This window comes from Petaurus breviceps, unplaced genomic scaffold (genome assembly GCF_028583685.1).
Source record: "Petaurus breviceps papuanus isolate PSGF00001 unplaced genomic scaffold, PetGlider_PUasm1.0 91041, whole genome shotgun sequence".
NCBI lineage: Eukaryota > Metazoa > Chordata > Mammalia > Diprotodontia > Petauridae > Petaurus > Petaurus breviceps.
Window position 1 is genome coordinate 31,766,322 of NW_027187400.1, and position 27,634 is coordinate 31,793,955.

General features: G+C 39.1%; 1 protein-coding gene and 1 long non-coding RNA gene across 3 annotated transcripts in view; one reads left to right on the forward strand and one right to left on the reverse strand.

Annotated features, from left to right (window-relative positions):
- AJAP1 (adherens junctions associated protein 1) overlaps positions 1-27,634 on the reverse strand; it is a 269,873-nt gene that overhangs the window by 52,554 nt on the left and 189,685 nt on the right. The window lies entirely within an intron of this gene.
- LOC138153978 (uncharacterized) overlaps positions 24,114-27,634 on the forward strand; it is a 24,789-nt gene continuing 21,268 nt past the window's right edge. Inside the window, exon 1 of the long non-coding RNA XR_011166519.1 lies at positions 24,114-24,252. This is a non-coding gene — a long non-coding RNA (uncharacterized lncRNA). The remainder of the gene's footprint in view (positions 24,253-27,634) is intronic.

The window sequence follows — 27,634 nt, forward strand, 5'->3', positions numbered from 1 at the left end:
GGGATTAGGCCATGAGTGGTCACTGTACTTTCAGCCTGGCTGGTTTAGGGAGAGAAAAAGAAAGAAGGAAAGAAAGAAAGAAAGAAAGAGAAAGAAAGAAAGAAAGAGAAAGGAAGGAAAGAAAGAAAGAGAAAGGAAGGAAAGAAACAGAAAAAAAGGAAGGGAGAGAAAACGAAAAAAAGAAGGGTAGAGGGAGAAAAGAAGGAAGGGAGGAAGATAGATTTTCAAATACTGTAAGTATGTAAGTAAGTATGTAAGTTGTAAGTATGTAAGTAAGTATGACTTACTGTTATTGACTGGGTTTTACCATAATCAAGGAGACAGGAGAGTTGATCTGTTGTGGCAGGAAGGCAGTATCATCTGCCAACAGCTGTAATGAGGGTACACACTTTTCTTCCATTCAAAAGTTATCAGTATGAAATGCATCAAATCAAGGAGAATCCATATCTATAAATGTGACTTTAAGGCTGATTGCTTTGATCAGAAGGAGAGAAGGAAAAACAGGTGAGGCCTCTTGTCAGAGCAATATGGTGCAGCAAAACAACACAGTGGATAGAGTGCTGGGCCTGGAATCAAGAAGACCCATCTCAGGGGGTGTCTAGGTGGCGCAGTGAACAGAGCAACAGTCCTGGAGTCAATAGGACCTGAGTTCAAATCTGGTCTCAGACACTTTAACATAAAAACTAGTAGTGTGACCTTAGGCAAGTCACTTAACCCCAATTTCCCCACCTTCCCCTGCAAAAACAAAAACAAACAAATAAAAACAAAGAAGACCCATCTTCTTGAGTTCAAATCCGGCCTCAGACACTTACTAGCTGTGTGACCCTGGGCAAGTCACTTAACCCCATTTGCCTCATTTTCTTCATCTGTAAAATAATCTAGAGAAGGAAATGGCCAACCAGTCCTGTGTCTTTGCCAAGAAAACTTCAAATGGGATCTTGAAGAACTAGTTAGACACAACTAAAATGACTGCACAACAGTGCTACCAAAAATACGGTTATGGGCATTTGTTAAGGTTTTGACCATGGTCACTCAGTCAATGTCAGAGGTCTTCTCACTATTCTGATGGGTCTCAATTTGCCTTTCTGTAAAATCAGGGTATCAGACTAGAAGATCGTGAAAGTCTCCCAACTCTGACATTCTACTATTTGACATTCCCAGTTTAATTTGGGCATAAAAGAAGGTAGGAGGCACCCAAGCTAATCTCATTGCTGCACAGCTAAAAGCTTCCAAACAGAGCCCAGTAGGACCTCGGCATCTTCTCTGCCTTCCAAATCCACCAATAGTGTTAGCAGCCAGCAGGAAGGGGATGCTTATCTCTGTGCTTCATTAAAACCTCTGCAGGGTCAAAAAGTTTGGAGAAATTGCAATGTGACTTGTAAAAGAAAAAAAGGATGGGGGGGCGATGAGTGAAAAGCAACCGTTTCCCCACAGAGTCTTTCTGAATCTAGGTCAGAAGCAGAGCAGATCAAAGCACCCATCAGTAATAGAACCAAGTCCGCGTATTCCCTTCTAGACTGGTTGAGATAGTGAGAGAGTATCCAAAAAAGGCACTAGGAAAATGTGAGTTTTCATTGCAGAACATTATTGGTGAGGTCTGCTCCTTGCCAGGAAGGAACTATTGCAACCTGCATGAGGCAGGGCCAACAGTTGCTGGTGATTAGGAAGATGCCGGGGCATCTGAGTAGAATTGGCACCAGCATCAAGAGGTGAGCATGCAGAGACCAAAAGACCAGACTGTGTGGGTACCAGAGAATCTTTAGAATACCAGACTCCAAGGCATGGAGACAAACGGGAAAAACAGTTGTAGAAGCAGAGATTCGGGTCAGGAAGCCAATTTCAGATCAAGAGGGATTATATTAATGACTCAGCATCACATAATGGAAAAAGGCCTTAGATTTGGGGTCCAGAACATGTGGATTTAAATCACACCTCTTCAAACACTTAATGGTCATATGGTTCATGTGTAAGATGAGGGACCTGTACTCAATGACCCCTATGGTCCATTTTGACTTTAAATCCTATGATGCCAAGATTCTATGGTATCTTAGAATTAATATCCTTATGTATGGAATGAGGATGTTTGACTCAATGGTCTGAAGATCTTTTCAGTTCTATAGTTAGGATGTTATATAACAGAGTTTCTTAACCATTAATCCTTAACTCTTCTTTTTTTGTGGGATGAACCCCTTTGGTTGTCTGTGGTTATGCCTCTGAATCCCTTTTACAAATAATATTTTTAAATTTATAAACAAAAATAACCTGGGGTTTAAAATGAAATACATTTTATTGTAATTCAACTGCTAATATAAAAATAAGTTTCAAAAAAGTTCACATGCACCAGGTTAAGAAACCTTGCTATAAAATAACTGTCTGGAACTAACCATCTGTCTAATTTATCTTGTCTTCTCAAAGTTTCAGTCTTTTCGTAGAGGGCATTTGCATTTTGCACCCCTTCCTTCTACTAAGTTGACAGCACGGTAAGGAGAAAGGTAGATTGGCTGTACCCTATCCGAAGACGCGCCAGTCCCTGGAATCATGCAGGATGTACATTAAGCATGTTATCTATTTTATCATTCATATTACATGTGTTGAGTAATGTAGCACAGGATAACTCCATGGGCATTGTTGTACATCCCATATCATACAATGGAGAAGGTGGCAGGTCAGGATGACAGAAAAGTCTTATCTGTGGGGTGCCACACTTCCAAATCAGTAAGAGAAGAGTCAGGAATGGGATTGAGAGAGGTGAGCAGACAAAGAATCAACTGTTCTTCCCAGAACTTTAGGATCCTACCAGCATTCTGACAAATGTGTGTGAGAAATCTTTGGGAAGTAAGAAAGCAGTGACTATTTAGGTCGTGAACATTAAGAGAGAAAAAACCGAAGTTCAGTACAGGATTCCAGAATCTGTGAGTTTTAAGTGATATTTGGGATTGGGAAAAGTACTGTTCTCCCACCCCCAATCTGCTAGTAAAGGACATGGCATTTGAAGGAAAAGAAGCAAAAGGGCCAAGTCACACTATTTCCTCTAACAAAAGTCGGTATTAATTTTCTTCAGGCAAAAGTAGCATTTGCACAAAGGTTTGGATTGGAAAGTGCAGCACAGTGCAACATATGCTGAACAAAGAGTCATGAATAACTGGTATACATCTTGCCACAGACATTTCTTAGCTGTGTGAGCACTGAAGTATCACTTATGTCTCTGAACCTTCATTTAGTCTTCTACAAAATGGGTATAATAATACCCAGAGTGGCTGCATCCCATTCTAGTGAGTTCAAACAAGATCGCATATGGAGATCTTTTGGCACACCTTAGAACACAAGAGGAATGTCTATTATCATTATTTTGGAAGTCTACTTACAAAAGCCTGTTTCTAACTTGACTACCTACCATATGAAAGAGAAAGAAGGATGAGTGATGTAGACTATAGATGAAGCATCCAACTTACAGTCCAGGAAGACCTAGGTTTCAGTTCTTTTTTTTTGGAGGGCAATTGGGGTTAAGTGACTTGCCCAAGGTCACATGGCTAGTTTTTGTGTTAAGTGTCTGAGTCTGGATTTGAACTCAGGTCCTCCTGACTCCAGGGCCGGTGCTCTATTCACTGCACCACCGAGCCACCTGGTTTCAATTCTTCCTGTTACATAGAGTGACTATGTCAGTTGGTCAGTCAATAAACATTTATGAAGTGCCTACTGTGTATCAAACACTGTACTAAGCATTGGAAATATGAAGAAAGGTAAAAGACAGTTACTGCCCTTAAGGTTCTCACAGGTCAATGGAGAGAAAATGTGGAAACAACTAGGTACAAAAAAAAGAAATATTCAGATATTTAAGAGACTCTCAGGTCTCTAGACACCTTTCTATTGCTAAAGTTGAAGAGAAGGTGCCAATCTGCCTTAGTAGAGGGAGGTAGCTCACCTGAGAGTTCCCTATGCCTATGAAATCACAAGTCTAGCCTCTATCCATATAGATAAGGTACGACAGGTTTTCCTCATGGACGAGTTTTCCCACTGGATCTTTCTTTTGGATTTACTATTTCTTTCACAACTAAGAAACAGCTATGAAATACATCCAATCCAAAGACTGACCTATAATCCTTTTTACTCTCTAAGCCTAGAGGCAGAAAATCCATTTGTGTTGGTTGTGCTAGGAATGAGAATATGGGGGGCTCTGCTCTAGGCTTTGACACCCTGTCACTTTGGATAAGTCCCTCAACCTCTCTGATTAATAATCTCCTCATTGGTGAAACAAGGGGAGTTGGATGAAATGATCTCTGAGGCTCACATAGTCTATGAGCTAAGGAATTTCAGTTCTGACATTCATTCTTAGTTCTCTCCCAGTTCTGCCATTCCATGTACAAAGCCCCTCCCACATCTGCCATTCCATGTTCCAAGGCCCCTCCCATATCTTCCATTCCATGTTCCAGGGTTCCTCCCAGATCTGCCATTCCATGTTCTAAGGGCCCTCCCAGCTCTGACCTTCCATGCTATAACCATCCTTCAGTTCTGGCATTTGATATTCTGATTTCCTCTCAGGTCTCAGATTCTATGCTCAATATTCCCATGTTGATTTCAACTTTTTATTCCATAATTCTACAGATCTAAGCTACTGATTTTATTGAAATCAGAAATTTCCATCTTTTCCTCATTCTTCTCTTCACAATAACCAGAATACCTCCAAGAAAACCTTTGGTCTTAACAGGTGCTGCATGTGGATAATGAATGAGAGCCAGAACTGATGTGGTTTCAAGGGGTTCCAAGCTTCCAGTTTCTCTAAAAAGCTCATTTCTTTAGCACTTTTTCTCCCAGCCAAGTTTTATGGTTGCAAATGAAGTAACATCACAATCTCAGCACAATCACAAAGGCGGGTGACCAAAGGGCCAATGAAAATACATTTGTTTGGCATAAAGAAGTTCCAGCACATTAACAAGGGATGTCTCCTCCCTCCCTCCCTCCGTCCCTCTCTCTCTCTCTCTCTCTCTCTCTCTCTCTCTCTCTCTCTCTCTCTCTCTCTCTCTCTCTCTCTCTCTCTCTCTCTCTCTCTCTCTCTCTCTCTCTCTCTTTCTCTCTCTCTCACTCTCTCACACACACAGATCAAGGGCAGGTATGACTTGTAAAGGGGAGGATCAGTCAAGTAGGGAAAATAAAAGAGAAGATAACAATCTAAGGGCTAGCAAGATAACCCTGAGATATTAAAAATTCCAATAGAGTAGACAGATCCTTAGGGGAGAATTTAGCTAGGGCATAGACAGAAGCAACATGGCACAATGCACAGCGAACCCACCTCAAAGCTAGGACTTATCTATATTCAAGGCCCCATCTTTGATATCCCCTGGCTTTGTCCCCCTGGGCTAGTTACTCAACTCCTCCTTAGACAAAGCCAGTGGGGTGAAATTCAAATAGAAATGGGGCCAATAAACAGTACATAGGATCTATGTGGGCCACATATTGACTTAGAAAACCACATATCAACATTATCTATATTATATTCTAATTTTGTTTATTTTTGTTACATATTCCCCAATTACATCTAGCACTCCAGGGACATGGTTGATATTTCTACTCAAGGCAACTCTATATCATTTCTCAAGATGTGATCGGGATTCCTGTTGGTCTACAAGGCCAAAACAATTTTCATAATATACTAAGATGTTTTAATTTATACGGTAAATATCAATAGCTATAATCCATATAAATAAAAGGTCTTGAGAGAAGGGGTTCTCAATAATTTTAAGTGCGTAAAGGGGTCTTGAGATTAAAAAGGTTGAGAATGGCTTCTCTAAGATTATAAATTTCAGAAAAAAATGTGGACATGCATTAGTAGAGACAGTTTCTTCACTTGGGATTTTCTTTTCTTAGTCTTGATCCCTGTGGAAAGACAGCACAGAGTAGGAAGGTTTGGATTGATTTCAACCTGTACTAGGGGAAGAAATTATGATTTAAGTTAAGACCAAAGCCTCATTTAACAATGTAGCATGGTTATACCATTCCTCTACTCAAAAGAATTTTGTGGGCTCCCTATTGCTTCTGGGATGCAGTACAAACTTCTCCATTTGCTATTTTGAAGCCCTTTGCAGTCTGGTTCCAACCTATCTTACTAGATTGATTTCACCTTATTCTCCATCCCCACACTCTACATTCCAGCCAAATCTAATTAATTCCTTTACAAAGTACATGGTACTTTACCTCCCAATCTCATGCATTTCTGCAGCCTGTACTCTATTTTTCAAATGGACTGTCCTCTCACTTTTACATCTTGAGACTCTCTACCCATTTCAAGGATCAGCACCAACATTTTTCCATGAGATATTTCTCATTCTCCCCAGTTGCTAATGCTTCCCCATGAAATTACTTGAATTTACTAAGTGTATATTTGGTACTTACTTACCTGATAAAATGCTATTTTCCTCTATTAGAATGTAAACTCTTATGGGTAAGGTTATGCTTTTTGTCTCTTTGTATCAATAGTTTCATCACCTCAAAAGTCAAACATAAGCCCCTTAATAGTAGGGATTGTCTCACTTTTAATACATCTCCTGGTGCTTAGCATACTGACTGGCTAGTTGTAGCAATTTAATTAATATGTGTTAATTAATGATTGATTTAATTGCATTGGATTTTGCCAGGAGAGTACTTGGATTCAGAATCAGAAGAAAAGGATTAATACCCAATGTATAAAAGCTGAAATCATTTTACCTTTAAGCCTTATCCATAAATATGTAAGATGATGTTTGAGATGGAAAGATGTGAGGCAAGTGCAGGTATATTAAAGCACATTTCCAATGGCAACAACCTACGTACAAAAAGTGACATGTGGGATATCAGTGAGAGAATATATGTTTGGAAAATGTGGTGGGCTGATAATGTGGCCAGTCCTAGGGATAGCAGATAGCACATAAGCTCTACCAGTTACCATGGAGTGCAAAAATACCTGGAGGAAGAACTTCAGCACATTGGACAGATCCGTGAAGGCTCCATCAGGAATGTGAACAAACATGAACAGCATGAGAAACTAAAGATGGATTGTGTCTTGTACTGAAGAAAAGACCAGCCCACTGAGGAGACAGCATTATGGAACAATGAACAGAATATTTTGCTTGGAATCGAAAGACCTGAGTCCAAATGCTGCTAATGACACCCTACTATAACTCAAGTCACTTAAGGGTCTAAGGGCCTCATTTTCCTCATTTATAAAATGAGAGTGTTTGACTAGCTAGACTTTAAGGTCCCTTCCAGTTCTAGATATGCAATCTTTCCTGAGTGCCCTTGGGAAATACACTTAACCTCTCTGGGCTTCTATTTCCTCATCCATAAAAATGAGGAAGATTGAAGTAGATGACTGCTAGAGTTCCTTCCTGAGCTAAATACATAATCCTATGATAATGAACCCATAGATTTATTAAAGTCATATATCTGTGCTACCTGTTTAAGATACCCTAAAACTGTGCTCTATCATGTACTTCCCTGAGAGAAACCCAGGCTTGCCCATTGCTACCCATTTATACACATTGGCCTCAGATTCCTTAGCTGTAAAATGAGGGGGTTGAAAAATATGATCCCTAAGATCCCTTCCAGACACCTAATATGTTCATGCTTACTACCCATATTGAATCAGCTGTCAAGTTTTATCTATTCTACGTCTCCAACATTCTTCCTTTCCATGCCCTTCTCTTCACTCACACACCTGTAATAGTAATGGAATTTAAAGATCTCCCTGTATTGGCTTGGTTTTCAGATTGATTGTGTTAAAACCCAGAGCTTATGAATCCCACTTGTGGGATGGACTTGTTGACATGAAAAGAGAGGGATGAACTGGGAGGAGCTGGTGACATGAATTTAGAGAGGCACAAGCAGAGAGAGGCAGAAGAATTTTTTTTGGAAGCACCATTGTGGAAGCAGAGAGATGGAGAGGATTGCTGAGGGCCAGTTTGAACTGCACAGGACTTTTGAGAGTTACCACCCAGAGCTGCCAAAGACTGAGAAGACATGGCCGTTATCCCAATATTTTGTCTGTTTTGATGTTGTTTTGCCAGTTTCACCCACTGGTGAAGGACAGTCCTGTTGTTGCAGATGTACTGGAACCTTGCTGCTGGTTCAGGTTTCCAGAGACTGTTCTGCAGACAGAGAATGAATTGCTTTCACTGGTGAAGGACAGTGCTGTTTTTGCCGAGGTTCTGGAACCTTGCTGTTGGTTCAGAAGCCCTGAAGAAGGATTTTCTTGTTGTATGTTTACAAAAATCCTGGAGGAGGTGTTTTGCTAATGTTTTCAGGGGTCCTAGGACTGTTCTGCAGAGAATGAATTAATGAGGACACTGGCAGTGTATCTTGTGGCCTTGCTAAATTTCGTCTCCCCAGGAACAAAGATTTCTGAGAACTTGCCTCAGGTCAAGATGAAGAAAACACCTCTCTTTGGGTATTAAATGCTGTGCTTAAGCTTGTTGTAACTCTGGGGTAGATGGCCTAGTCAGTTGTTATCCCAGGGTGGGAAACTTTTTGACTTTTTTGTGCTCTGTGACTGACCAAATGAATGTACTTTACTTATGATTGGAAACTAATCTCCATTTGAGAAGAGGGGGTTTATGATTGACTAAATGAATGTAATGTCCAGGAGTGGAGAAGTACTTGGAAATTATTGAATTACACTTGGTGAATGCTGTATTTTGAATTATGCTATATTTTGATTTTCTCTGTTCTTAATTTGTCACTGAATAAAATGGAGAGCAGCTATGCTGATATTTTGAACCTTGGGAAGTTGCCTTTGCTTGGCATAACAACACCCAGCCCTTGGTACCATCTCTTATCATTACTTTTGGACTATTTCAATAGTTCTGTGGTAGACTTTCCTGCCTCAAGTATCTCTCCTCTAGAATCTCTTCCCCATACAACCATTGAAATTATTTTCATAAAGGATGATTATGACTACGTTATGGTACAATGGGAAAAATGGATTTAAACTCAAGGAATTTTGGTTCAAACCCTATCTTTGCCAATCAAGCCATACTAGACCTCAGTTTCTACAGTTGTTAAAAAATTACCTGCAAAGTACCTTCCAGTTTTCATTGTAATTTTATGATCCCTACACAAAAATATTAAGAGGCTACCTTTTTCCCTCCAGGATAATATACAAAATGCCTGATGCTGGCTAGTTTAAACCATTTCATAGTCTGGTGCTAGATGTCCTGTGTAGACTTATTTCCCATTCCTTCCTTTCACTTACTTTATATTCCAGACCAACTGGCCTATTTAATGTCCCTTCAGTTCTTAATACCCCACCTCGGCACCTTTTCATAGACAGTTCCCCACACCAGGAATGTACTCCTTCCTCACATTCACCTGGAAGTTGACTAATGCAATGGACAAAAGCACTGGTCCTTGAGTCAGGAAGACCTGAGTTCAAAGATGACCTCTGATAGTAGGTTTGTAAACACAGGCTAGTCATTTAACCTATTCCTTCCTCATTTTCCTCATCTTTAAAAATGGGGATAATATTAGCTCTCAGGCTGTTATGGAGAAAAAAATGAAATAATATTTTAAAGTATTTTATAAAGCTTAAAGGACTATATAAATGACATATTTTCTTCAATCCCTAATTTCCTTCAAGGCTCAGCTCATACTCCTTCTTGGCAAAAGCAAACAAACAACCTCCTACCCCCTCCAAAAAAAAACTTTCCTGACACCCTTAGTCCTTAGGAATATCTCTTCCCTCCTCTATTTCAAAACATCATATATATATATATATATATATATATATATATATATATATATATATATTTGTCTGGACCTAAGTTTCATCCCCCCATAGAAAGTAAGTTCCTTGAGGGTAGGGGCCATTTCATATCTTCATTTGTGTCTCCAACACCTTGCCCAGTGCCTAACACATAGAGGGCACTTCAGAATCTATGAATTGAGTTCAGCTGTGACTGAATATGACAATAGCACAGTTAGGGAAGAGGGATGAGATGGAGAAATTCATGGTCGAACAACAGATGACATTTCTTTTTTTTTTCCCAGCCAGGCTGGGAGGAGCACTTGGCTGGATGTTTTTGGACAACATTTGAAGGTTTTTGCCTGTAATTCATAAGGGAGCTACAGAAGGACCAGCCACATGGACAGCAAATGGAGTGAAAGGGACCTGGGGGTGGGGGGAGGAGGGCTGTTCATTTGAGGTCTCCCCAAATTGAAATTCATTGCTTTGCCTTTCTCTTTCAGCTGCCAGGGACAGGGTGCCGAGCAGATGGCTCCCTAGTGTCTGCTGCTTGGCAGTTCCTTGGTCTCTCCTCCCCCACCCAGAAGTCATTGGCTCTGCTGCTAAATTTGCCTCTATGGTCTTTTCTGAGATTGCTTCTCAAAATGAATCAACAATGGGCATTTATTTATTATGAACTGAGTGCCAAGTCCTCAAAAAGAAAAAAGGGAAATCATTCCTTCCTTCAAGGGACTTCCATTCAACCTGTGAGATATAACGTAATCACAGCTAAGTGGATATATCAAATAAATATGAGATAATTGAGGAAACAGGCACTAATAATTAGGGAAATCATATAATCATAGATTTAGAAGTAGAGAAGGCCCCAGAGGTCATAAAATGTTGGCTGCAGGTGATGAGTGGAACAGTCTGCATTCAGATCCATATCCTGTGGCTTCAAGTTAGGAGAGATCTCTGGGAGAAGATGTCATAAGAGAAGAGAAAAGAAAGAAAGAATAAAAAGAAAGATCAATGAGAGAAAGACAGAGAAAGAGAAAAGGGAAAGATAAAATAATGCAAGAAATAGAAAAAGGAGAAAGAGCAATAAAGCATAAAAGCCAGAGAAGGGAAGGGAGGGAAGGAAGAAGGAAGGAAGAGATTAAGGGAAGTAGGGAAGGAAGGAAGGAAAGAAGGAAGGAAGGAAGGAAGGAAGGAAGGAAGGAAGGAAGGAAGGAAGTAAGGAAGGCAGGAAGGAAGGAAGGAAGGAAGGAAGGAAGGAAGGAAGGAAGGAAGGAAGGAAGGAAGGAAAAGCACCAAGCCAACAATGTTGGAAGGGGAATATTGGTCTGAGGGATGGACTGTAGCCAGAAATCTGGGTCCTCTCTTGAGTGACTTGGGATGAGGCATCAGTGTCTAGCCTGAAGGAGTAGCATTGCCAGGAAGCATGAGGGAAGAAGCTTTTCCTGTTAGATGTTCTACCAAGCTCTTTCAAGCCTGGTGGAGCTGAGTCGAGGAAGGGGAGGAGATAGGGTCCCCAAGGTACCGCCTGCTACTAGGCCCTCCAGGGACTGTTATATTGAATCTCATCCCTGCTACTTCATGCCCATGGATGAGCTATTGCCTTTCTCTGAGTCGCAGAATCCTCATTTGGGAAACAAGGAAAATAATCCCCATAGCATCTGCCTCCCAAGGTTTTGGGGAAGCCCAAATGAAATGATGTGCATAGATTACTAACATTTATTTATCTCAGGCTTTAACGTGTGTAAAGCACTTCACATGTATTATTATCTTGTTTGAGCCTCACAATGATCCTGAGAGATCAGTGCTATTATTATCCTTTTATTTGTTTTAAACAAATGAATGAAATGAGGCCGACATAGTTAAGTATCTTGCCCAAGGCCACTAAGCTAGTAAGTATGTGAGAAAGAACTTGAACTTGGGTCTTTCTGAGTCCAAGCCCAGCACTCTAAGAACCATCATATAACTTAGTTGCCTCTCCATAAAGCAGCTCATATATCTTAAAGTTCTCTCCACGTGGGAGCTATCATTACTACAAGGTTGATATGTCTATTATTTGAACAGCTGCTAGCCATAAATGTCCCTTCTTTTATACAAAAAGAAGACAGATTTGCACAGACAGGGTGGTAATAGAGACAAATCTTATCTATTTCTGGTAGAGGAGCATGATGACAGAAATAGGTGTGGTGGCCTAGACTGGGGTACTTTGTCTATTATAATTGCCATAAGAAGCCTAACCTCAACTTCTATATTAGTTGAGATGAATCAGTCCCACTTGACCCCAGGCAACATTATGGAGGAAAAATAATAATAGCTGATGCCTATAAAGGACTTCAAGTTTCAAAAGTTTTTAGTCACAGTCATTTCAGTTGAGCCTCAAGTAAATCCTGTGAAGAGGGTGTGGCAGTCATTATCATTCTGATTTTACTGATGAAGAAACTAAGGAGACTGACTTGGCCAAAGGCACATGGTCTGTAGCATTCATAGGTAAGCCTAGGTCTTGCTGATTAATACCCTAACCATTGTACAACACTACATCCCTCCCACTTTACATTTAATAGCAAGATCTAGGCCTTATTTTCAATACTTTGATGCTCTTGCACAAAGACCGGCTAGAGACCCTCAGTGAAAAAAAAAAATGCCAGTGAACCAGGTCAGTGTCTTTCCTTTTAGCCTTACTCTTAGTAGGTGTTTAATAAATACTTATTTAAAGATTAATTGATTGCATATTTTTTTTCTGTGCTGTCTGTCTTTGCAGATGGAGCCAGGTGTTAATGAGTTAATCAGATAAATTCATGCATGTTAGCCTGTTATTCTACTGTCTCAGGTAATAATAGAAGGGTAATAATGAGAGCCTATGTTTCTATAACAATTTAAGGTTAAAAATAAAGGATTGATATGGCACTTCAAAGTTTGCAGAGTGCTCTACACACTGGTCCTCACAATATTCTGACAAAGCAGATGCTATTATTATCTCCATTTTGCCATAAGGAAACTGAGTCAGACACAGGTTGGCTGGATTGCCCAGACTCCCATAGTTAGTAAGTGTCTCAGGCAGGATTTGAGTCAGGCTTCCTGACTCCAAGTCCAATGTCCTATCCACTGGGCCACTTAGTTTTTCTTCTAACATCCCTGAGAGGAATGGTGTGAGTAGTTGTAACCCCATTTGGCAGATGGGGTGATGGAGGCTTGGAAAGAAAATAAGAGGATAGTAAAGAGCTGAAAGAGATCTTGGAGGCCATCCTGTCCAAATGTCTTATTTTATAGATGAGGAAACTGAGGCTTCAGGTAGCAAAGTAAAATTACCAGAGATCACAGTAGCTTGGGGCTAGAAGGGATCTCAAAGGCCATTGAGCCCAATCCCTTCATTTTACAGATGAGGAAACTGAGGCCCAGAGAAATGAAACAGTTGGCCACGATCACACAGGGAGTTAGTGTAAAGGTAGGATTTACATGGGATAACTTGTTCCTGGTCCATAGGGTTAGTGGATCGCACAGGCAGGAATCGAACCCAGGGTCTTTGGACTCTAAATCAAGTATAATTTCCTGTATCCATTTAGGATTATAGTTTCATAGATTTAGAGATGAAGGAATAGTGGAAATCATTGAGTGAAGCCCCTTCACTTACAGATGAAATGGGATCAGAGAGGGGGAGAAAGCTGCACAGCAACAAAGGAACCTGACGTGGGATTTCCAGCTGCAGACCTGAGTAGGTTTGGTGGCAGAGATTGTTGTTGTCATTTCAGTCATATCTGACTCTTTGTGCCCCCTTTGGGTGCTTTCTTGGCAAAGATACTTGAGTAATTTGCCATTTACTTTTCCAGCTCATTTTATAGGTGAGAAAACTCAGGCAAAGGGAGTTAGTGACTTGCCTAGGGTCGCACCAGTGTCTGAGGCCAAATTCGAACTCAGGTCTTCCTGACTTCAGGTCTGGCACTCTATCCATTGAGTCACTCACTTGTGGAGTCACAGCCAAAACAAAGCCATGTTCCTGAAGTTAAACCTCCAGTGGGAAGCCTCTCAACTCAGTTGGGCTGGGCCTTGGACAACAAATGCCCCACCCATTGCCAGACTCATACTTGAAGTCTTTGCAGCATGACAGGACTAATAAGGATCTCTGCTCTCCTATCAGAGTTTTGTTGTTTTGTTTTGTTTTAATAATAAACAGATTAATCTTCACTCCAGACGTAATGAGGTTTATAAGGAAAATGTGAGTGGAGAAGAGTTAAGTAAGGAAAGTAAGGGAAGTCAACATGAGGTAGGGTAGTCATGTCAAACTCAAATAGATATGAGGTTCACTAAACTGAATCCCGAAGGTTTAGATAATCACATATTAACATTAGCTATGTTCTATTGTATTTTTTATTTGCTTTGTTACACATTCCCCAGTTACATTTTATTCTAGGTCTGGTTATTGTCAGAAGTATAAGTACCCTTGGTTGATTGGTTGAGACCTATGATGTAAGGGGAAAAGATCTGTCCTCAAATTCAAGAAGATATGGGTTCAAGTTATGCCTCATAAACATACTGGCTGAATGAACCAGGGCCAGTCATTTGATGACCAGTGGGGTGGAGTTGAGAGTGTGTTAGATGTGGAATCAGAAATACCTGACTTTAAATATCTCATCAAATACTTACTGATTGTACAACCCTGGGCAAGTCAATTAACTTCTTTGAGCCTCAATTTACTCATCTCTACAATGAGCAGTTTGAAATTGACTACCTCTAAGGACCCTTACAAGTTCAAATCTACATTCCAATAACCTCTGAGTTCTCTTGGGTAATTTTCTAAGATAATAACTTGCAAAGAATGTTGTGACATGCATCAGTGGAGGTTGCAAAGTCACCACGGAATTCATTATGGAAATGAAATCACAGGTCCTGTTCCTATCTCCTAATGTTGTAACTATGGAAGCGGGCTGATTAACTGGGATGGATTTTGCTAGAGAAAAGGTAGGGATACAATCGCATACACTGCCTATACATTGGACTGCCCTTCAGTGAAGTCATCTCTTGTTAATCTCAAATGCCATCTTCCATGAAGCCTTCCCAAGCTTCCCACTTCTACCCCAGTCAGTAATGACCCTTGCTCTGTCCTCCTCAGATATTACAGGCACTTAACCATCTAGTGATCTTTTCTGTGCAATGTCTTGCATCGTACCTGCCCATTTCATATCCTTCCAATTAGACTGTAAGCTTCCTGAGGACATGGGTAGTGTCTTATCTAAGACTGCATTTTCCCTAGCCCCATATACAATGCTCTAAATTCATTAGGTGTTTAATAAATATCTTCTAAATTGAATTATTAAACTGAAGTCCTTAATCAGTGAACCAACATATATTAATTAATTGCTTACTGTGTCAAACACATAGTAAATCCTAAGGATACAAAACCAAACAAATAATAGCAAAATTAGTACCCCCCTCTCCCAAGAAGCTCATACTCTGTGAGGGAAACAAGATTTAAATAACAAGCTAGGTACATACAAGATGAATACAAAGTAGGTAGAGGTGGTGCTAGATGGAAAAAAAAATTGTAACTGGAGAGCTGGGGAAAGGCTTTGGTGCAGAAAGAGGGATTCCATCTGAGTCTTGAAGGAATTTAAGAATTCTAAGAGATGGAGGTATGGAGGGAGAACATTCCAGGCTTAGGAAGTAGACAGCACAAAGGAATGGACAGAGGAAATAAAGTAAGGAAGGATTGTGTTGGAGACAAGATAAGACAGGTCAGTAGAGATGGATTGTAGAGTGAAGGTGTGTCAAGTATAGGAAACTAGCAAGGTAGAAAGGGGTCTAATTGAGGAAAGTTTTAGATACCAAAGGACTCTATCATCATTGTCTAAATATCTTAATCTCCCTGGGCCTCAATCTCCTCAACTGGAAAATGAGGTAGGTGGATTAGAATGTCTCCACAGTCCCTCCCAACTTTCCATCCAAGTATGAGCCTATCCTCTTTTGAGTTCATTTCAATAACCTCCTAACATAAGGTTTTCTATATATCAAATGTTTAGTCCATGTTACTTGAATACTTGTGAAGTTCTTTACCATATCCAGATTTTTTTTTCCTTCTTGAGCAATCAAATCAGATCAAATTGCTAGCCAATCGTTATTGATAGGCCATAAAGAGTACCTTGGATGAATAAAGGGAAGCCCTAACTGCAAGAGTTTTACCATAAGATACAACATGATATTCCTTCCAATCAACATCCCCACCCACCATCTTCAGCCCTAGGAAAGCATCACTTTGTGTCAGGGACTCTTAGTTGATATCTTCACTACAATTCACGTGCCTTTAGGTTCAAGCAGCTTTTTTTTTTTTTGCAAAAACGATGACGATAAGGAGTTTTAATTTTGTCTTCAATGCAAAAAAGCTTAGGCCCAGAAGGCTGTGCCATTTCAGAAATTCTATGCCTTTTGCATACAACCCTCCCATCCCTGCTCCTCATAAGCACTGGAGTGTTTTAGGTACTATACTCTTTAAGGACATTAATTAAGTCCCTTTTCTTTACTACTAATACCATGATCCTAGCACAGCATGTATACACAGCTAAATAATCAAGTCCATTGATCTGTCTTTGATCCTAGATTTAGAGCTAGACATTCAGAAAATATTTGGTGAGATCTGTTCATTTCATTGATCAGAAAATCGAGGCTACCCAAGTACTTAAATAATTTGCCCAAGTTATGAACATGGCAAGTAGAAGGTGGAAGACTTGGTCCCAAGGTCTTTGATGCCAAATCCATTCCCCCATGTCTCCCCTCCACTGTATTATGTGGATATTGTATTGGTCCTCAATCTGAACTGATGGAAAGAGTTTCCATATTCCAAGTTTCCTATGCTATGCTGAGAAAAATCACAGATTCTTCTGTTTTTAAATTCATTCTATTGATGCCTTTTGCTTTTTGCATCACATTCATTTTTTTTTGGAATGTTTCCATCTTTGTCCTCCTCCCCCTCTAAAAACTGAGTCCTCCCTTGTAACAAAGAAATACAATTAAGCAAAAACATCTGGTACTATAAGCATCTTGAACACTGTATCCCATACTATGCCTCAGTAGTCACTTCTCAAAGTAGGAGGGAATATATTTAATTATTTTCCCCAGACCCTTGTTGATTTTTTAGTTAATCTGAGTTAATAATAGAAATCACAAATTCTGCATGCAGTTCAGTATTCACTCCTTGAGTCATTACTATATAATTTACATTATTCCAAGGCTCAAAATATGATTTATGGAATCTTAGAGTAGGAAGAAACTTCAAATGTAAGTTAAAACAAATTCTTACCTAATGATAGAATTCCCTATAGAGGGAAATTTGCACTGAGAGGAGAATATAAAGGGTTAAGGAAGAAAAGGAGGATGAGGAGGAGACAAAAAAAAGGAAAAAGAGAAAAAAGGGGAAGTGGGGCCACACTGAGACTGGGCTATAAGGGTTCTTTACATTATCAGGATCTTGTTGAAAAAAAATTCTCCATCCAAGTTTTAATAGCTGCCCTGGTATTGCAGAGATACCCTAAAAACAAGTTTGAATTCTTTTTGAACAGAAGAAATGTAGAGAACATATGTGATTTGTTGTGGAGTAAAAATAGAGAAGGGAAAATGAAATAGAAGATAGCAGAGATTTCTCTATATGTTCACCTATTCTTCCAAAATGTTGAATGAGAAAAAAAATCCCCCAAAGCAGAAGAGTTGGAGAGGCTACTGTTAACTTTAGGATATAGATTGGTGTATTTTCCTCACCTAACTCAACACTACTTCTGAAGGCATCAACTAAATTTGAAGCTAGAAGTGATAGATACCCCAGCTGCTACTGAAGAGTAAGTCCAGATGAGGAAAAGAACAGCTTATTGGCAGAGTTATCTCTGAAGTCTTCCAGGAAATCAATTGGTCCAGTTAAAAAATTGGGCCAAGTATAATGTTGGGAACATACAGTGGTACAGTGGGGATCAGCTCAGCTTACCAATGGGAAGATTTGTTGAACATACACTCTATGCTGATCATGGAAATGTTATTAAAACAAAATTCTCAAGCTAGAAAGAGAATACCAAAATCTTCAGTTACAGAGTTGTGAGTTGTCCTGGCCACATGTACTCCCTACCTAGATACCTTACTACAGGAGGCATTAAGGGTGAGTCTAGCCTCCCCATTGACATTATGAATATTTGTAGGAGAGCATGAATAGGATTTACAGGTGAAATATTACCAAGGAAGAAACCTGGGATATTTGGGTTAGAGATGTAACTATCCTGAACAAATGCTCAGCAAATGTTTTGATTAAGATTAACTGTTTACTATATGATTTGTTCATAGAAAATGTACTGGTGAGGACTCGAGTGATTCATTGCTGGTGGGTATAATGATCCAAATGGTTGCTCCTAATATCCTGAGAGTTAGAGTAGTAGCTATATAAGTATCATCCTGGGGGATGTCCATACCAAGTATATGAAGATCTTCCTTGTCAGAATAAGTGGATGAGAATATTTTTTTTCCAATGGTCATGAAGGGAGGTGGAATATTTAGAACTTGGTCATCCAATGCATCTCAGGGTATCACCAATCATCTGGACTTTTGTCCTGCCAATGGATTTCAATGACTCAAGAAAAAAAATAAGGCTGGTAACTTCATGAAAGTCTACCTCACATAAATCCAATACATGTTTAAGTCAAGACAGAGGGAGAGAGACAGACAGACAGATAGACACAGAGAGACAGACAGGCAGAGACAAAGAAACTCAAGAAAAGAAAAGAGAAGAAAGACAAGAGGTGGGCATTAATGTCACACTCAGAATACACTGTAAGGCTTATCAGGGATTTAAAAGGGTAGCTTTTTCATTGTCATTGGAGAGATTCTCCACCCAGGATTTAGTGGCTATTTTAGTTTCACTAAGATCCTTTAAAGAAAAAAAATGAATTCTTTTGAACAGTTTTTCAGGGTCTTCTTTTATAAAATCAGAGCTATTTCTGTGATATAATTTTGAGGATTTGAATATTTAACACATTAGTAACTTTAGTTCTTTTTTTGGCTATTACTATTACTAAATATGGGGACTTAAAGTTAATAATCCAGATGTTTTAACTTTTGAGCACTGGTGCTAATAAATTGAAATGGAGTCCCATAGAAACCGACTTAAGAAATGAGTATATCAAAATTATTTTCGAAGATGTTACTGAAATTGTAGGGAATTATGGAGCACCAACTATAAGATTTAGGAAGAAAAAAATAAAAGTTCATTTGTTTTCTGTCAACTATCTGAAGTTATATGTCATTCTGAAATTCCTAATAGGATAGGGATTTCAGAAAGTGATTGGAGTCTGATTGTAGAACCTCTCACAGAGGAAGAGAGGATACTTCATAGAGTTTAAATGTTTTTTAATTAATTAGGGAGTATCTGGAGATAAATTATTAGAATTTACTTGGAATAAAAAGCTATTTGAAAAGCTAGAAACAACAAGAGATATTAATAGGCTTCTTCCACATCATAGAATATAATATTACATCTCAATGAAATCATAGACCTAATTTAGAATTTTTCGCAGGGAAGGAGCAGTGTCCCCAAGGAAGAAACCTGTGATATTTGGGTTAGAAGTGTAACTATAGCCTCACCATAGTGGCAAGTACCTGAAGTAGAGAAGAAACAGAAATTACTGGAAATTATTAAAGGCACAGTGTTTGGGATGCTGGAAAATATAAAGTCTGAAGCCCTTGAAATGACTTAGCAAAATATTTGTAGAGACCAGAAAGGCAGTGTGATGGTGGAGGGATACCTAGGCAAATACATTGAAATTTCATCAGGATTTGTAGAGACCAGAAAGGCAGTGTGATGGTGGAGGGATACCTAGGCAAATACATTGAAATTTCATCAGGTATACTGTTCAGTAGAAAGGGGAATGACTCTGAGTTCATAACTTGGATGAAGAGTAAAGATTAATATTAAGAGAAGAATCCAAACCTGAGGAAGTCAATGAAATTAGACTGGAAGAGATTGGCGAGAGCATCATGCTTCCGAGAGTGTGTGGATATACAGTTTGCTCTGTCATAAGCAAACATTGCTACACTTTGATGAATTGTTAAAATAACCAATCTGAATGGGATAAAGACTCAACTTAGCCAGTCTTTGGAAAACCTTACAATAGCTATCTGTAATGGACAATAAAATTTAAGCAGAAGCTCATTTTGAGTAATTCAGACTACATTCAGGGTTTTGTCAAATCTGCATAGAAGGTGAAAGAATAGACAAGACCACACTCCTTGTGAAATCAGACATTAAAAGAGCAGAGATCCAGGTCTTTTGATATATCTGTATCTCAGACCAAATGAAGGAAAGACCTATATATTTGTTACATCTCTAGCTTAGAAGGACATATGCATTTTGTTTGCAATGAAAAGAGGACTACAGGATCAGTGTATAAGAAGCTGGTTCTCAAAAATTAGCTTTGAGAATGAAGGTGGAACCAGGGATGGAGATGTACTGAACGCCTAATACAGTAAGAATGGCCTCATCATTATTTATATCACATCAACTCAATATCAAAATCCTATCATCAACATATAATTAGAAAAGCCAGATAATTTTCTGCTATAATTGTGGATTAGCTTGACATAAGTATGTTCAGTGTAAATGAGAACAGAATGATCATTTAGTTCAGGGGAAAAAGTGATAAATAAAGTTGAAAAATACATAGCAGTAAGAAATTAAAGAAATGAAAGAAAAATGACAAGATTTTGAAAATAAACTTAGATATGTAAAGAATATTGGCAAATGTTAATAAGTAAATGTTTAAATATAGGGCATTTTTTTAAGTTACATGGTGAAATTAAATAAAATAAAAAGAGGCTTTATAGAAAAGAAATATAACTAACCCAACTGGTACAAATGAATTAGTAAAAAAAGAAGAAAAAACTATTTCAGTAAAAAATGACAATATAAAAACAATGCAAGAAAATGCAATGTCAGGTTTTTCCCACTTAGACCACAAAGAATTGCTAAGAAGAATTTTGCTTAAAGTAGATATTACATTGAGAAATCCTAAAATATTGACTAGAACTAAGGAGAATTCTAGGTCAGATGATGCTAATCTAACTGAATGGTGATATCCTCTAGAGAGTTAAGTAATTCTACTATGAATATGTCAAACAAAGTGGATGAAAAGGGAGTGAAGAGAATGTTGCAAAAATTCCATCTAGGTGTTGAACCCAGAAGCACCTATGTTTTATGATAGTAGTCCATCTGTAGAATCTTTTTTTTTTTATAAGCAATTGTGGTTAAGTAACTTGCTCAAGGTTACACGGCCAGTTATTTCTGGGTGTGGTGCTAGGTATCTGAGGCTGGAACCCATCCCAGGTCTCCCAACTTTGGAGTCGGTGCTCTTACTCGCTGAGCCACCAGGCCGCCCCTACCAGCTGTAGAGTCTTAACTAACAAAATACATTTATGGGGCAGTATAATACAAAGCCTAATACTTCAGTAATCTAAGAATAAACATTAAAGAACAGCAATATTTAAACAACCGATACCTTTATATTAAATTCAGGGGGACATTACAATGATATTGTTGTTGCTCAGCCTTCTAACTGGAAGAGGATCAATAACATCAGGAGAGTGATATCTTTACTTGCAAGTGAATTGGATTTAAGGGAGGCAGGGCTGTGCAAGGCCACCAGTCTCACTCTCTCCTCCTGAGTCATCATAATCCAGTGGCAAGGCAGAGGTCAGGACAACTGGCAACAACCCCCACATCTGGGACCCTGACTAGCCTGACTTACAGTGTACTAAGTAAACCAGAAAAGATTTATTCTTGCAGCTAAACGTGTTTACAAAACAGTGTGTTTTGCATTCATATCATCATCATATTAATTTATCACATTACAATTATACAATATGCTATATTATACATCACATGCCATAATTATATTAATTTTATCATATTATACTTACATCATATAAGTATATCACATATCACATTATATTTTACAATGCTATACATGACTACTTTTGAATTATGGTTTGTTTTTTATTGTAAATGATATGATTGCTTGCATGCAATATTTGAAATATACTATTATCATAAGTATGTGTGATGTTTTAATACATATAATCTATGTAATTCATTGCTTTCTGAATATTATATATTAAAAATACCATAACTTATAGAGAAATTACATTAAAATATTAAGATTTCTGTGTTTCAAAATCTGAAACATAAAAACTACAAAAATATTAGGATTTATTGGTTTGCATCTAGAGTTAATCCTAATTAAATTGAAGAGACTGAAAATTTGTCACTGAGGGAAGAATGTAAGGGGTGACTTTTGACAACTGACTTCTCTGAGTCATTATTCTACTTCTGAGGAAATTAAATTGCTGAATTAAATCTCCTTTAACAGTTGCCTTGTCTGGGGACATTTGTCCAATTCAGGATTTTAAGAGAAGTGACTGAGTTAAATCCTTTAGATTATGCCCTTGAGGGCAGTGACTGCCTTTTGCCTTTCTTTGCAGCCCCAGAATTTAGCACAGTGCCCAGGACATAGTAATTGCTAATAAGTACGTATTGCCTAACTGACTGACCTAACTCTGAGCTCTGAGCCAACATGTGCTCACCTGTATATGATAAGTTATAGGTGGCTGCTGTTCTTTCTTGAAGAGGACCCAAACGACATCACTATGTTGGAGTCAAGTTACAGTTTAGATAGCTTGCTGTGGCTGATAACACAATAATAATGTAAGCTCAGAATGCTCTACCACCGGTCAGGCACAAATGGGAATATTTGGGTGGATTGGCTAAATTTGGGCATCTTGTGCTTCTTTTGAGCCGCTGCAAATCTGTTTGCTCATAGAGCACAGCACCTTCTCTGATGAGGGCACGCCGTGCTGGGTGGTCCTGTGCCAATGTCTCCCATATCACACAGCACATTCCAGGACTGGACGCAGTGTTGGTATATGATTTTCTGTTTACAGATGATTGTGCACTCAGTGCAGCCTCTGAAGCTGAGATACAACAAAGTATAGATGGATTCTCTGCCACTTGTGCTAATTTTGGCCTAACAATTAACACCAAGAAAACACAAGTGATCCATCAGCTACCACCGCACCATCCGAATGTGTATCCATTAGTTACAGCCAATGGAGAAGGTCTGAATGCTGGGGGTAAGTTCATTTACCTTGGCAGCATCCTTTCTAGGGATGTACACAATGATAATGAGGCTGACACATGCATTGCCAGAGCTAGTTCAGTGTTTAGGAGGCTCTGAAGGAAAGTGTGGGAGAGAAGAGGTATTAGACTGAATATCAGTCTGAAGGTCTACAGAGCTATTGTGCTGACCTCACTGCTGTGTGCCTGTGAAACCTGGACAGTCTACCAGTGCCATGCCAGGAAACTGAATCACTTCTAAGGAAGATTCTGAAGATCGCCTGGCAGGATAAGCTCCCAGACATTGAGGTCCTTACTAGAAGTAAACTGACAAGCATTCAAACTCTACTAAAGAATGCGCAGCTCAATAGGTTGGCCATCTTGTTGGAATGCCAAACATACACTTGGCTGAAAGACTATTTTATGGAGAACGCACACAGGGAAGCACTCACACGGCAGTCAGAAGAAGGGATATAAGCTATAGAATATTGGGATGAATGGAGAGGGGTGCTTTCTTTACTGATTTGAATATGAATGAATAATGAAGCAGAGCACTTCTAGTTTAATGACTACAGAAATATAGACAACTAACCTGTTTTATGATTATACGATAAAGGTAATTTACCTGATTATAGGTAGAAGATGTGAATTTAGCTGCTAACCATGAGTTGAGGTTGTCATTCACAGAGAAAGCCCAATTGATTAGTCAAAATAATTATTAGATGTAAAAAGACAGAAATGAGAATTCTTTTTCTTTCTATCTCTGTCTCTCTATCTCTCTGTATTTCTTTATGTGTTTCTCTCTCTGTCTCTCTATCCCTGTCTTTGTGTGTATATCTGTCTGTCTCTCTCTCTCTGTCTGTCTCTGAGTCTCTGTCTCTCTGTGTCTCTTTCTTTCCCTCTCTTATTTCCCAATTAGTTCTGAGTAAGTCTTTGTGTGTGTCTCTGTCTCTTTCTCTGTATGTCTCTGTGTCTCTGTCTCTGTCTCTGTCTCTCTTCCAAAACTGTTCCATCTCTTAGGTCTTAATATCTTCGGCTCAGGCAGAAATAGAAAAAGAGAGCAGGCATCAGTGCAAAACCGGGGCACTGAGATTGGAGGTTGAGCTACATGTATATAAGTATGTGTTTGTACATATATGTGTTTTTCACACAAGAGGAAATGGAGAAACACATAGACATGTTGGCTACAATTCATAGCAACTAAGGAACTTGGAAGAAGAGCCAAAGTATAAGATTCATCAGGAAACTATGCAATGCAGAAGAAGCTTGTAGGCCATATGGAAGAATAGTTAATAACTAACGGATAGGCTGCAAGCTTTAAACGCAATGGAATCATCACAACTAAGGCAGAAATAAAAAAAAAACTTTAATTCCTAGAGTTTGATGAACTACTGGTGGAGCATGGACTCACAGAGGAGAGGTAGGCCTAGATGGGTTGTAACTGGCATACTTAGAAGAAGCATCCTAATTAATGAGTTAAGAATTCATTCAAGTACTTGAAGATTATATGTATATATATATATATATGATAAGTGTGCATCTATATTATAGATGCTTTGTACATGCTTTATATTATATAGGTAATATTATTTATATTGAATATTTATTTTATACATATATGTGTACATACAAGCATACATTAGATTGACACACATATAGCTATAGCTCTTAATACAATGTCTTTTTTTGGCATCATGGTTACTCTCGGTTCTAAAAGGCCATTCTATTAGAAAGCAATCTTGGGGGAGGAATGGTATGCAGATGTAGATAGATGATTTGAGAGAGAGGGAGGAGAGAGTGTTAGGATAACTAGTTTAAGGGTCTATGTCACAGTAAATAAATGACTTCTCATTCTGTTTACATTTTATGTATGTTCTCCCACAAATCTCCTACAGATACCATAATTCTCTCCAACAGCTTCAGGCATTCCTTGAGATCTTTTCACAATATAAGTGGGAGATCAGAGCTATCTCTTGACCTTTTAATGGGACAAATCCAACTCCTTTTACACATTGAAAAATAGCACTAATTATTACCCCCATTAACATTTTACAGGAGACAGACTGAGAAGAAAACATGCTGCCTATATTCAAACCAATATGGTGAACATTTCATAATTTCCTCACTTTAGTATGCTGCTTTTGCAGTAGGGAGGAAACAGAGAGAGGGGTAGTCATACTTAGACTTGCACCTTTCTACTCCTAAGAATCCATAAACTATTCTCTGACTCCTGAGCATGCCCAGGACTTAAAGGATTGCTTTTTTAGGGAAAAAGTGAATGTATGAGTCAAAGTTGTAGGTAGCAATCAAACATGAATACAAGTCAAGTTATGAACAGTGAGGAGTAAGTGAAGGCTCCTAATTAAAACCCCAAAGAAAACTCTCTCCCCAGGGTCTTGGTTTCCAAAGTGAAGGCTTGGGCCCACTGGATTTTACATATTTATAATCAAAGGTTCTCTGATTTCCCAACAAATTCCTTCAAATCCTCTTTATGACTGGCTGACTTTGAGCAGCTGGAACTGGAGTCTATGGAATTTTTGACATAAGGAAACTCCTTATCATCTTTGGGATGTGTGCCCTTGATTTACCAGTGATGGCATGAAAATAGCAGATACTTGGCATGCCTGCCACCTGTGAGCAGTGAGTGGGTCTCCCCTCAAGCTCCTAAGTGCCCTCCAGCACACACGGTTCTATGATTACCACTTTCCAGGCGGGCTGAGGCTCAAGCGTCTCCAAACAATTAACTTCGGGAAGGGTCGTCATACAGGCTCCAACACTCTCAAGACATTTGGGAGCATGTCGGATGGTAATGTGTTATTGTTATCCATTGTTATGCAGCGTGATTACAAGTTACTATCCTAATTTCAGTTCTCGTTATGAGGAGTAGTGGGCACAGCTGCGAACTCCCTTGTGATTTATTCAATCCAGAGAGTACTTGTATGTAAAGTATGTTTGATTTGATGTTTCTTTATTGTGGTTGTTTTTGTGTTATTTTGCAAGGCAATCTAAGCTAGCAGTCATATCATCTGGATGCTAGAATTTTAGAATGGCTTTAGTGTTCATCTAATCTATGCCCCTTATCTGACAGAAAAAGAGAAGGAGGCCAAGGGAAGGCAAATGAAATGCATAAGAACACAGGACAAGTGAGTGTTTGAGTGAAAAGATTACTGGATTTGAAATGACAAAACCTGCCTTCAAATCTGTTCTTCTACCTGATACTATAGCTTTGTGACCTTGGGAAAATAATTTCACCTTTCTGGCACTCAGTTTCCTCCACAGGAAAATTAGGGGGTTTGACTTGTTGACATATAAATTCTCTTCTAGTTTTCAATCTATGTTCCTATGAAATAGCCACCCAAATAGCAGTGTCTGGGAAGGGAAGTAGGGAGAAAAGCGGTGAAATCATTTTGTAATGACCCTCTCAAGAAGCGGTCACGACATGCATTGGGTTTTCTCATCTGTACAATAAGGGTTTTGCACTACATGGCTTGAAGCTTCCAGCTCATATCTCTGATCCTATCAGTGATAATGAGCAGCTAGGTGGCACAGAAGATAAAGTGTAAGACCTGGAATCAGGAAGACACAAGTTCAAATCCTGCTTAAGACATTTACTAGCTGTCTTGCTTCAGTTCCTCATCTGTAAAATGGGCTGTTAAAGGAAAGAGCAAATAGTATCATTGCCAGGAAAAATCCAAAGGGGATCATGAATGACTTGGACATGACTGAAATGGCTCAAAAACAACATGAATCATTCTGCTTGACCTCAAGAGACCAGCATTAGCAGTAGAGAGTAGATATTTAAAAAGGGTAAATTTATGATTGAGAGAAGGTAAAAGTCCCTAACAATGAGAGTTTTGGAAAAGTATAAAGGTGCTCCTCAAAATGTTAGTGGCCCCCTCCTTACTGGAGGCTTCCAAGGGTTCCAAGTAAAGGCTAGATTGCAAATATGTTTAGTATCCTAATGGAGAGAAAGGTGAATTTAGGAATCAGAAAGATCTGAGTTGAAATTCTCACTTACTAACTAGCTTATGTGACCCTGAGAAAATCACGGATGCTCTATGTACCTTAATTTCTTTATCTGTAAAATGGGAATAATAACTCTGCATTCTTCACAGGGTTATTTTAATGACAAAATGTGCTAACATGTATAAAAGGTTCTGTGAACCTAAGAGTGCTATATAAATTCTGGCTATCATCATCATCATGTTGCTGGTTTTTGTTGTTATAGAGGGGGTCCTTGGTATGATCCAGGTTGGGCTGGAAAGACTTTGTGTTCCCCTTCCCACACTGAGAACCTAAGTTTCAGGTTCTGAAATGCTGAATAAATACACTGTGTTTAGATAGATGAGTTGACCTTGGACAAGTCACTTAATTTCTCTGACCCTCAGCTTTCTCATCTATCTGCCAGAGACCATGGGTGAAAACAGTTTCAAAAAAGCATGAGGTTTCATGAGAATGTCAGGGTTATTTTTTAAGCTTCCAAAACAGGAGGACATGATCCCTGACCCCAAACAAATGGAAGGCCCCTGGATAAGGTAGCACAATAGCCAGTCAGCAGCTCGTATTTTACAAGAACCAGTTACTCTGTTCTTTTGTCAATAGGACTCCCTGCCCAGACCCTTCTGAAGTAGACCAGACCTGCCTGAGTGCTTCTCACTCACCAATTCTTCTAGGGGACTGCTCTCTCTCTCTGTCTCTCTCTCTGTCTCTCTGTCTCTCTGTCTCTCTCTCTCTCTGTCTCTCTCTCTCTCTGTCTCTCTCTGTCTCTCTCTCTGTCTCTCTGTCTCTCTGTCTCTCTCTCT